Here is a 12,616-nt window from a genome sequence, read left to right on the forward strand (position 1 = left end):
ATAAGGATCTCACTAAGCTTCAATCAATTAGGTAGTAATTTTATTAAGCGGGACGGACCAAGTCACGATCCCCGACGGTGCTCTACCCAATGCCCATTATCCGGCGTGCAAGTCACCTCAACATAGCACTACAATGTGCAAATTCGGGGTTTCAAACCCTCAACACAGCATTTACATCTACTACTACCCTCAAGCCAGCCAAAATCCTAGCTCGCTATGTCCTTTCCTCTCAATCGACCTCCTCACGCGTCGAATCTGACCAAAACCACAACGAATACGTCACATTATGCTATAGCATCAATACCCAATCGAAAATAATCGAAAAACATCAATAATCCCGAAATTGACAAAACCCGAGCCCCTGGCCCACTTCTCGAAACTCAAAAATTTTTACAGAAAAGTGTTCTTCATCTTCTCCCGATTCCGTACATATAAAGAACACCAAAATCGGAGTCCGTTTGACCCCTCAAATCGACCCCTAAATGTCTCATAATCTCAGGCCCCAAAATCCTATTTTTCAACTGTTTTTCATGAATTAAAGGCTGGGATTATGGTCTATAATCACCCATAAACGAGTTTTAATAATCAAATCACTTACCTCTGTGATACCCACTGATTTTCTCTCTTAAAAATCGCCTCAGAAACTTCTTCCCGTTCAAAAATTTGAAGAAAACTCGACCTGCTCATTATAGGTATATTGTTCACGCGTTTTACTGCTCCCAATGGATTCCTTGTGAAATTCTAATGAATTTAGGCTTTTGAATCACTCAATTTGACCTTATAATGAAGGAGATATGTAGATTTTAAGATTTGCAAATAGTGCAGGTTTTTAATACGTCGTCAGGGGCAATTTCGTCATTAACCTGAAAATCTGGGCAACCTTGGTAAAATGGCCATAAAATTCTCATACGATGTCCAAATTCGACGATTCTTTTTGCTACGGGTCATTAATTACGATACGGATCTAATGCTTCGTTCAAAACAGTAATCCAAGCTCATTTGTTCAATATGATATCATTTATGCTTGAAGAAACGACGTCGAAGCATAAGAAAAACGAGCACAACGCAGCCCAAACCTATCCGAAACTCACTCGAGCTCCTCGGGACCGCATACGAACATACTAACACGTCACATATGATCATTCAAACTTAGTTGCACTCTCAAAACACCAAAACTAACATCAAAATACCAAATTTACATCGGATTCAAGCCTAAGTTCTTCTAAAACTTCCGAAACACGCATTTGATCAAAAACCCAACCAAATCACCTCTGAATAACCTAAAATTTTGCGCACACATCCCAAATCACCTAACGAAGCTACAACAACTCTCGGAATTCCATTCCGACCCTCGGATCAAAATCTCACCTATCAACCGAAATTCGCCAAAATACTAACTTCGCCAATTCAAGCCTAATTCTACACCGGACCTCCAAAATCACTTCCGATCACACTCCTAAGTCACAAAATTATCCCCCGAAGCTAACCGAATCATCAGAATCCACATCCGAGCCCTCCAACTCATAGGTCAACATCCGGTTGACTTTTCCAAAACAAGCCTTCCTTAAAGAGACTAAGTGTCTTCATTTCCTTCCAAAAATCAACCCAATTCAACTCGTTCACACAAGACACTGATAATGAAGCATAAAGAAGCAGGAAATGGGGGAAACGGAGCGGTTCTCATGAGACGACGGGTCGGGTCGTCACAGAGCCTATAAAAGTTTTGACTTCATCTCCTGTATGAATGTTTTTGATCTTATGGATGCAGGATATGTGGGTTCTAACTACACTTGGTGTAATAATAGAAGGCCAAGGAAGAGAATATGAAAAAGAATTGATATAATTTTGTATAATGACCAGTGGGATCAGAGATTTCAGAAAAACATTGTGAGACATCTAGGGAGAACTGGTTCAGACCACAGAGTTTTGCTCATGAAATTCCAATCAGATCAAGATGCTAAAAAGAGTTACTTCAAGTTCTTAAATTTTTGGGTTGACCAACCTGGTTTCTTTGATTTGGTTCAAGAAACTTGGAAAACTCAATTGAGAGGGAACATTATGTGGAGGCGTCATCAGAAGTTAAAACTGCTGAGTCACAAGTTGAGCCATTGGTCCATGAATGTCATTGGTAATGTATATCAGAATGTCACAAAATGGGAGGAAAAGATTCAGGCCTGGAGTAAATTGAGTTGATCTCCAATACTAAGCAAAACAGGGAGGAGCTCAATAAGGCTCAAGCAGAATACGTTCATTGGATGGCCAAGCAGGACTCTCTCCTTAGGGAAAGAGCTCAAGTCAAGTGGTATGAAGAAAGGGATAGTACTAGCAAGTACTTTCATATTGTTATTAAGGAAAGAAGAAGAAGACTTCAGCTAGTAAGAATCAAAAATTACAGAGGCAAATGGATTCAGGGGGAAGAAAAGATCTCTAAGGCTGCATGTAGGCATTTTACTAAGCTTTTTAACCTCCCAGAACCCAACCTGGACACCACTATAGTGGATTGTATCCCTAGATGTATTGATGATGAAGATAATAGGGAGTTAATGTCTAGACCTTCTGTTAAGGAAATTAAAGAGGCAGTCTTTGACATGTGTGCTTCTAGTTCAGCCGGTCCTGATGGGTATAATGGTATTTTTTACCAAAAATGCTGGCATATTATCCAAGTAGATATTGTGGCTTTTGCGCAAGCCTTTTTTGATGGAGGTAACTTAACCAAGTATTATTCTCACACTTGCATGGCCCTTATCCCGAAGGTGGAGGCACCTAGCAACTTCTCTGATTTGAGACCTATTAGCCTAAGCAACTACTCCCACAAAACTATTTCCAAAGTTATGTCAAGAAGACTCAATCACATCTTTCCAAGAATAATATCTGAAAACCAATCTGGCTTTGTCAGGGGAATCAATCACTGATAATGTTCTTCTGGCTCAAGAAATTGTACATGGAATTTCTCAAAAAAATAGAGGTGGTAACATGGTTATTAATTTGCACGTGGCTAAGGCCTATGATAGGATGTCATGGAAATTCTTAACCTTTGTCCTTAGCAAATTTGGTTTTTCTAATGGGTACATCGATATCATCAAAACTCTTATCTCTAATGCTTGGTATTCAATTGTTATTAATGGAGACAGAAAAGGTTTCTTTACCTCTTCCCAAGGGCTCGAGGTTGTTGAACAAATTACATAGCACCACTGATTTTATTCCTTTATCTATGAGTAAGAGAGGTCCCCGGATAAATCATCTGGTCTACGCAAATGACAATGTTATTTTTACAGGGGACAAGAGTAAGTTTGTGAAGTTGGTTTTAAAACAGATTATGTCGTATGAGAGGTCCTCTAGACAATAGGTGAATAGAGATAAAAGTTTCTTTCTAGCATCTCCTTAAACTTCCCCTTCAAGAATTAACAGGATGAGAGAGTCACGGGCTTCATGGATCATGCTTTTCCATTCAACTACTTAGGGTGTCCAATCTACATTCGGAGAAAGAAGATTGCTTAATTTGATGGACTTGTATCCAAAATAGTTAAAAGAATAAGTGGCTGGTAAGGAAAGATATTGTCTTATGGGGTAGAATGGCCTTAATTAATCATGTTCTCCAGGCTATACCTACATATACCCTTGCAGCCATGTGCCCTCCTAAAGGAACTTTCAATCTCATTGAAAAACACTTTGCAAAGTTCTTTTGGGGATTGGATAGTGAAAAGAGCAAGTATCACTAGAGTTCATGGAACAATTTATACAAGAGTAAAGATGACAGAGGCATTGGGATGAGAAGACTGGTAGATGTGAGTAACACTTTTGCTATTAAAAGGTGGTGGAATCTAAGAACCAATCACAACATTTGGAGCTCTTTCATCATTAGCAAGTACTGCATTTACAAACATCTAGTGGCTAAAACACGGAGAAGTGGGAAATCTCATGCCTGGAAACATCTTTTGGAAGTCAAAGATCAAGCTGAGGAATATATTCTTTGGAATATCAACAACGGTGATACTAATTTTTGGTAGGATAATTGGACAGGTAAGGTTGCACTTGCAAAAATACACCCCTGTCCAGCTAGGTCCCATAGGGAAAGAGTATCAGATTACATAACTCAAGGGACTTGGAATATGACCAAGCTCTCAGAAGTCCTTCCAGTAATCATGGTGAATCATATTCTCACCGTTCCGATAGGGAAACATGAGCATGAGGATTATCCTATTTGGGCTAAATCTGAAGATGGAAAATTCTCCACCAAATCAGTTTATCAGAAAGAAAGTAACCATAGCTCTCCTGATATTTTGTTCTAAAAAGTTTGGTATAACAAAGTCCTTTTTAAGATCTCCTTTCTAACATGGAGGGTATTACATAGAAAATTGCCTATTGATGAATTAATGTACAAGTTTGGGAACTATGTTGTTAACAGATGCCATTGTTATAATGCTCCAAAATGTGAAACTCTTCAACATGTTTTTATCGATAGTGATCTGGCTGTTAAGTTGTGGAATGATTTTGGTGGCCCTCTAGGTATCTTACACCGTAAAAGACCAATTAGAGCAGTACTGCAAGGATGGTTTGGTGCTACACCAGTCAACATGGTACATAAAATGATCTTAAATATTACTCCTTTGGGTATATGTTGGGAGGTATGTAAAGGAATTACTTCATGTAAATATGGAGACAAATAGAACATTGTGTATAATAGAGTATACCATAACACCTTTTGGATCCTTAAAACAGCTCTAAAATTGGCATTTCTCAGTTGTGATTGGGATCAGCCTTGGCATAAAATCTGTGAGTTAGTCGAATGGCTCAGACCTAATCCTAAAACCTTGATTGTTCTTGTCACGCCCCGAACCTGGGCCTGGACATAACACGGCACTCGGTGCCTGCCTACATGTGACCGATCGAACCAACTGGCTGACTGAATCAACATGTGCTATCATAACATACTGAATGCGGAAGATAAAACTAACACATGCTGATATACGGAAAGTCTGGACGTTATAAATCAATGTGCGGAAATACTAATACAATTCTGAAACATATTTGCAGCCAACATGGCTTAACATGAAAAGTCTGAGACTCTGTCTAACTGTTACTCTAGTCTATGAAGCCTCTATTGAAGTACTGAAAGCACTAACTATCTGTAAATACTGAAAGGCTGTAAAGTAATGATAATGCCCCGAAAGAACTGGGAATCACCAAATAGCTGGTACGAGAGTCCTAGCGCTCTTAATAATCAACTTGTAAATCATTACTTGCATTGTGAGATGCAGGCCCCGGGCAAATGGGACGTCAGTATATTTGAATTGTACTAGTATGTAAAGCAACTGAAAGAAAGAATTATAAATGCTGAAACTGAAACTAAGCTGATAACTGAAATGATAACTATTGAAACTGAAACTGAAGTGAGAACTGGTAACTGAACTGATAACTGAAAAGATAACTGATAACTGAACTGATAACTGAAAAGCAAGCTGATAACTAATAACTGAACTGATAACTGAAAAGATAACTGATAACTGATAACTGAACTGAATAAAGGAAGTAAGGATATGAATACTCCCTGAATGATGAACAACCTGTTTATCTGAATAAGCTACGGCCTCGGGCCCAAAATATATGTGCACAAGCTACGGCCTCAGGCCCAAGCATACGTATACATAACTACGGCCTCAGGCCCAAAAATGTATAAAGCATAAACTACGGCCTCAGGCCCAAACATGCATAAAGCATAAACTACGGCCTCAGGCCCAAATACATGTGTTCAACATTCAGGAATTTAAAATCAGAAGCCGAGAATCATACTGCAATACATGATAGTGAAATACTGAATCACATTGAGTTACATGATACTGGAATACTGGATCATACTGGGTTACATAATACTGACATACTGAATGGGACTAGACTGAGACATGTATTCTTGAACTGATTATGAATACTGAAATTTTAACTGTATATGGCATACTGAGTAATCTATACTAAGACTCGGGGGCATCAAACCCAAGTCAATATTGAATACGCACTGAGCTCACAATGTTCAAAATAAAAGTCATGAGCGAGTTATGAAGCTAGAGAATAAAAGTTATACAACTATTCAAGGAAATAGGCTTAACTATATTTCTGAGGCAATTAGTAATGTCATAAAAGAAACGTAGTGTAGGGAGAATCAATAAAATTTCCAAACATAGAGAGTTAGCCTCACATACCTTAACTTCCTGCTCTTGAGCGTAATACAACATTCACCAACCCTTTCAACTTTAATCTATATCAATACAAGTCAAGGGGATTCCATATTAGCAATAATTCTCATGTTTTGGTCACTTAAGCATTTTCTCAAATACTTGGTGGTATAAAGCTTCATAGTCCTTATTAATAGTGTTTGTACACCCAACAAGCCATTCTCTTGATCCTAGATAAATTCTAAAATCTCAAATGGTTATATTCAACATTATTCTTTATCACCCATAAGGTAATCAACACCCATTACCAATAATAACCAATCAACAACCCAAACCCATCACCGTTCATACTTTTCTATCACACCCATCAACTCATATCTCATGAAATAGAGTCTATAATCATTAATTCAATGCTAGAATTAATTAGAGGGTTAAGACATTACCTTTTTGAAGTTCAATCCCCATGAATTCGAGTTCTACGGTTCCTTCTCTCAACAACGATGTCCCAATCGAATATCCAATGATATGGAGGGTTTACCCATGTTAATAAGATGTTGGAAAATTGAAATTAACTTAGAATCACTATTAAAACTTACCTTGGGTGGTAGAAGGACCCTTATGGAGTTAGATTTTTGAGAGTTCTCCTTTGTAGAGCAAGTTTTTATGTTTTGGGGATGTGGGGGACGAAGTAGAACCTTAAAATAACCCCTCCCCCCCCCACTAGCGCCCCCACGCACCTGGAGGCCCAAGCCACGCTACTGGGCGCGCTAAATGGCCAGAACGAAACCCCATTAGCGCGGGCGCGCTAGTCTCGCGCTAGTGGGCGCGCATATGGCGTAGTGTTCTGTAAAACGCGCATAAAATTTTGCACAGATATCCGTTCGGGCTCCATAATATATCGTTGGAAAGCTATTTCAAACGCCTACAACTTTCGGGCTTTGAGATTTCCGGAATCCCTTGCACATTTTTACTAAATACTGATGGAATACAGACCTTCTGCAAACTTAGTCGATTTTGTCAAATCTTATGCACCTCACTTTCCATCTTGATTTTGAAACAACTATTTTTACCCATAATAATCTTGATGAGAATTCACATGCTCAAAATATAACCTTACTACTCCTTTAACTCATTCATACCTAAGTCGAATTTACGGGGTGTTACAGTTCTGTAGGAGTTACCCCCTGAAGGTAAAGTGAAACTTAACACTGATGGGAGCTTCTTTCCCTCTTCTGGTTTAGCGGGTATGGGAGGCATTGCGAGAGATTGCACGGGGAATATGATAATGGCCTTTGCAATCCTAAAAGTTGCAGCAGTAACAATATGTCTTAAGATCATGCAGCCAAATATGGTTTGGAATGGTGTATTCAACAGGGGTTTGGTGATATCATTTTAGAGATTGATTCTCTAATAATTGCCAATTTGCTTATCAAAAACACTATGGAGAACTGCAAACTTAAAGCTATCATTCAACAAACTAAGCAGATTTTATGTCAAGCAAATGTAGAAGTTAGACTCTGCTTGAGAGAAGCCAATCAAGCGGCAGATGGCCTAGCAAAACATGCAAACACTATACAAGAGGGCAGGATTCTTTTTGCATTTCAAAATTTTCCGAGAGATGCTAAAGGAGCGTACCACTTAGATAAATGGAAACTACCTAGTATGGGAATAAGATATGATAAGGCAAATTTTTATGTTAGTTAAGTGTGTTTTACTTCCTTATTTGCAACTGTGTCAGTAACTTCATGTAATACAGCACAGAACATATTTTGTTACTGAGGCAAGGCCACATCCTCCTCATGTGTCATCTACTATTAGCAATGAAAACCCAGATATACTGGGAGCTTTATATAAAAAAAGGGAAGGATCTCTTATGAATAAGAACCATTTTCTCCCTTGGTTACTTACTTTTACCCGTTCTGTGTTTCTTCAGAGGCAGTTACAACTATGTAATTTGGCTTGTTAGAACATCCTGATAGCATATTAGTTTCTGGATATTTTTCCTTTTGTGGAGGTTACATGTCCCCCTCCTGTATTCCAATCTTGTTATAATAAATAGGGTAGGGTCCAAACCCCCACCAACAGAGGAGCTATAAACATTGCTGGTTTGATTTTTTTATAACTTTTCCCAGCTTTCCTAGGGGTGTTGTATTAGAAAAAATAGAAGTTTGTTGATACAACACGAGGGTAGAGCACAACCTTAAAAAAATAAGGCACATGCGATTATAAATAGATCACCCCCTCTAAATACAAAATACAAATCTACCTAACAAAAAAGTTGGCCTTATCATATTTGTTCCTTATACAAGGAACCTGTTCTTTATTGGTTTGATTCAATAAAAAAAATGGAAGGTAGGACTTGATAGAAAAAAAGGCTCAGATCCTTCCAAAAATACGAATATAAATCTAACTAACGAAGAAATTATATTTGTCATACTTTGTTCTTATGGTGTGTAACTACCAGTTATCTAGTAAGAAGACGCTTTTAATAATTATAGGGAGATGATGGAAACTCTAAATGATGAAAGTCTGATTAGAAGTACAAGCAAGTTTAGCCAGGCAATCAGCCACCTTAGTACTTTCCTTAAAATAATGATACACTCCGATGTTTGTCTCATTTATGATGTTGTCTGCAATCTGTTTGGTCTTCATATTGTTGGTCATTCTGTTGGTCATCATATTTGCACTAATTAGGGAGTCGAGTTCAAGAATAAAATTAGCGTAGCCATGTTGGTTGCACCATTTCACTACAAACTCAGTAGCAAGAGCTTCGGTCATGTAGTTGCTCTTACTATGTATGGGCACTGAGGAGGCCATGATTAATTCGCCGATGTTTTTCCTCATAATGCCCCCTATACCAGCACTGACAGTTTTTTTGATGAAGCTACCGCTAGTGTTGACTTTGATTATGGCAGTAGGAGCTGTTTTCCACATGACTTGATTCCAGCTTTGTACATGTTTGAGTCTTTCTATCTTGTCATAGTAAATAGGCCATTGGACCTTCTTTCCACAATAGGTAAAACATTAGCAATTGCCTGCTTGATAGTCTAGATCCCTTGGTACCTCATAGTTTTGTGATTGATTTTTTTTCTTGTTGCCATACCCAGACTCCACTTGTGGAACCACACTGGGTTGTTGTTGTTGTTGCCATACCTACAAAAGGTCCATTATTTCCGGATTTCCCAGCAAATGATAGTGGGTCCTTTGTCTTGTAGATTATTGTTGTTCAAACTATCTTGAAGTTTTTCGTTCTTTTCTAGTTCTCTGACTGACTCGACTTTCACTAAATGTTTTCTTCAGGTTCAAGGTTAATTTGATCACTACTAATAGTGTTCCTCCAAAAATGACTGCTCTCATATTAAAGATAGCCGGTGGATATATATATATATATATATATATATATATATATATATATATATATATATATATATATATATATATATATAACCTATCCATAACCGTGTATAATCTATGTATACCGATTATGAAAAGTAAACAATAAATCCAGACAGCTATTTGTGTGAAAATCTCATTAATTAACTCACATTTTAAACTCAGTGGGTCTAAGTACTAACTGACAAGAAGATTTGGTTTGTTATTCATCAAAACTCACATAGCTCAAGATCAACAATACACAAAACAGAATAGGATGATGCCATCATATTATCACTTCTTTATAATAGAGGGATGTAGGTAAATATATTTAGTCCACACGTACTGCACCTCACTACATTACAAAATATAAAATCAACAGAAAATCTTATTTGACAGCTTGTGTCGAAAACGATAAAAATATATATCTATATGAAAAAACACACGAATATTAGAAATTGGTAAACACCAAAATTCTTCTTTTAAAAAATTTTTGGCGCCATCATGAGATCACTCCTGGCAAGGTTGATAAGGAGTAGCGATCAAGCGTAGGTCATTCTTTCTAGCACAAGCTGCCCCAGCCGCCTCAGTCAAGTCCAGTTCACTTGGATTGATTCCAGTTGGGAGTTTCCAGTCAAAGTGATACAATAATTGAGCCAGTGGAAAATAAACATTTGCTAAACCAAATGATATTCCAGGGCAAACTCTCCTTCCGCTACCAAAGGGAAGATATTCATAATTATTACCAATATAATCCATAGAGTTGTGTTCAAATCTCTCAGGTTTAAAGCTTTCTACATCATCCCAATATTTTGGATCTCTTCCCATTGCCCAAACATTAACCACAACTTTTGTTTTCAATGGAATAGTTTAGCCGTTTAAGTCTGTTTCTTCTCTACATTCTCTTGGAAGCAAAAGAGGTAGTGGAGGGTGGAGTCTGAAAGTTTCTTTAATGACCATCTTTAGGTATTTGAACTCCTCGACATCAATTTCACCAAAAGTTTCTTTCCCTCTCAAGATTTTTCTTACCTCTGCTTGAGCTTTGGAAAATACACTTGGATTCTTCATCATTTCGACCATGGCCCAATTAATTGTTGTTGATGAAGTTTCTGTTCCCGCACCAAAGATATCCTTCATTTTCGAGCAAGTTACAATATTCATTTCTCTTACAAACTTCTTGACAAATTTCTACTGAAATATTCAAATAACATATTTGTACTACGTTTGTGCTACTACCTTTATTCTACACCAAACGGAAATTTAAAATTTTCAATGCCAAAACCCAAAAAGAAAAATTTATCATGTTATTTTGCTACTTGTTTCGTTATCCTAATGCCAAGTTGTGGTGATTGAAATAACATTTGTTGTAATTTTCAAATGTGTAAATTTTATGACGACTGTAAGATTAGTCGTCCTAATTGAAAGCTAACTAAAGTGACTCTTCAAGTACAAAAATTAATTATGCAATTTGAGAACGTTGGTGTTAAAGATAAATCATAATACTTCATCAATTTCACTTTATATTGCACCGTATAACTAGATACAAGGTTTAAGAAAGACAGGAATAATTTTCGAACATGTGGTATTAAATATGTCATGAAATTCCCGTGGCTATGAAAACATGTCATTAAAGGTAAAATAGGAAGTTTAAAGTTAAATTATTTCTTATATAGAAATACGTCATTCTTTATGGAATAGAATAAAAATGAGTATCACATAAAGTAGAATAGAAGGAATACTAACAATGAAGGTAGAAATATGTAGACTGTAGTATATAGTACTTACAAAGACAATAGCTTTGATGCTGTCGTTAGTGATTGGAAATTGAAGGTCTCCTTCCTTCATAAGTCTTAGCAGTACATCAATTATACCTTCACCTCCTGATTCACTATTGGTCTTTGCAACCTTCTTGTGCTCAGTGATGATATTTTCAAAAATCTCATCTAATTCATGGTGTACATCCATCACTTTAGCCTTCATTCCAGTAAGCACATGAAGAAACTTCAATGAAGGGAATATATCAGCTACATCAAACCCTTCCATTAAGTTTGACGCTTTTTTGACTAGTCGTACAAATTTATCTTGCTCCTTGTATTCTTGTCCAAACGCTGATCTACATGTCATAGAGCTTGTGAATAGAGCAATCCTTTTTGTTACATTAACCGGCTTACCAGGAGATGTTCGAAAAAATTCAATCATACGATGAACTTCATCTTGTCTAATTGAGTTGAATGACTTGACGTTTTTGGCACTGAGCAATTCCAAGATACAAATTTTACGCATTTGTCTCCAGTAATTGCCATAGGGAGAAAAGACAATGTCCGTCCCATTATAAAAAAAACTCTTGGCAGCTACAAGTAAAGGCCTAGATGCAAAAGCGAGGTCATGAGTTTTTAGTACTTCTTTTGCCATCTCAGCAGAAGCAATAACAACTAGAGAAACTTCGCCTAGTTGAAGGTGCATAATTGGTCCATATTTTTTGGCTAAATCTCTTAGGACATGATGTGGAAGTCCACCTAGCATATGAACCATGCTTCCAAGAATAGGTAATTTCCACGGACCTGGAGGCAATCTTTTGGTTTGGCTACTGGAATTCTTCCATTTCTTAAATAAAAAGAGGAAAGACGACACAAAAAGGAAAAGTGAAAAGAAGTTGAAGAACTGCATATTTGGCTCCACATAATGACTAGTCGATCAAAATACAATTGCTTAATGTTACCAAAAGGGCTAGGTATACACAGTGAATAATGTTACCCAAAAAAAAAAAGTTAGGAGCTTGTCTCCTTGTTACAACTGTGCAGATTAATGAGACTAAACTGCACGTTCCTTCCTCATACTAGAAATTCGCCCATATCCGATGGCGAATCCCGTTGGAAAATTATCTGAAAAATATTTCACTTGACTTATTGAACAAAAAATTAGTTAAGCAATTTTATTTTAATCGATTAGTCATTATGTGGAGCCGAATATGAAATTTGTTTTTTGGAAAAGGGTAAACATTGTTCTTGTGCTAGTCAAAATTGATCAATTTTATCATCAGTTAAACTTTTGTTCAAGTTTTACCGCATCGTTAACAA

The 12,616-nt window shown here is 37.1% G+C and overlaps 1 pseudogene; it reads right to left on the reverse strand.

Annotated features, from left to right (window-relative positions):
• LOC109241939 lies at positions 10,050 to 12,206 on the reverse strand (annotated as a pseudogene).

The sequence above is a fragment of the Nicotiana attenuata genome, chromosome 1 (genome assembly GCF_001879085.1).
Source record: "Nicotiana attenuata strain UT chromosome 1, NIATTr2, whole genome shotgun sequence".
Taxonomy (NCBI): domain Eukaryota; kingdom Viridiplantae; phylum Streptophyta; class Magnoliopsida; order Solanales; family Solanaceae; genus Nicotiana; species Nicotiana attenuata.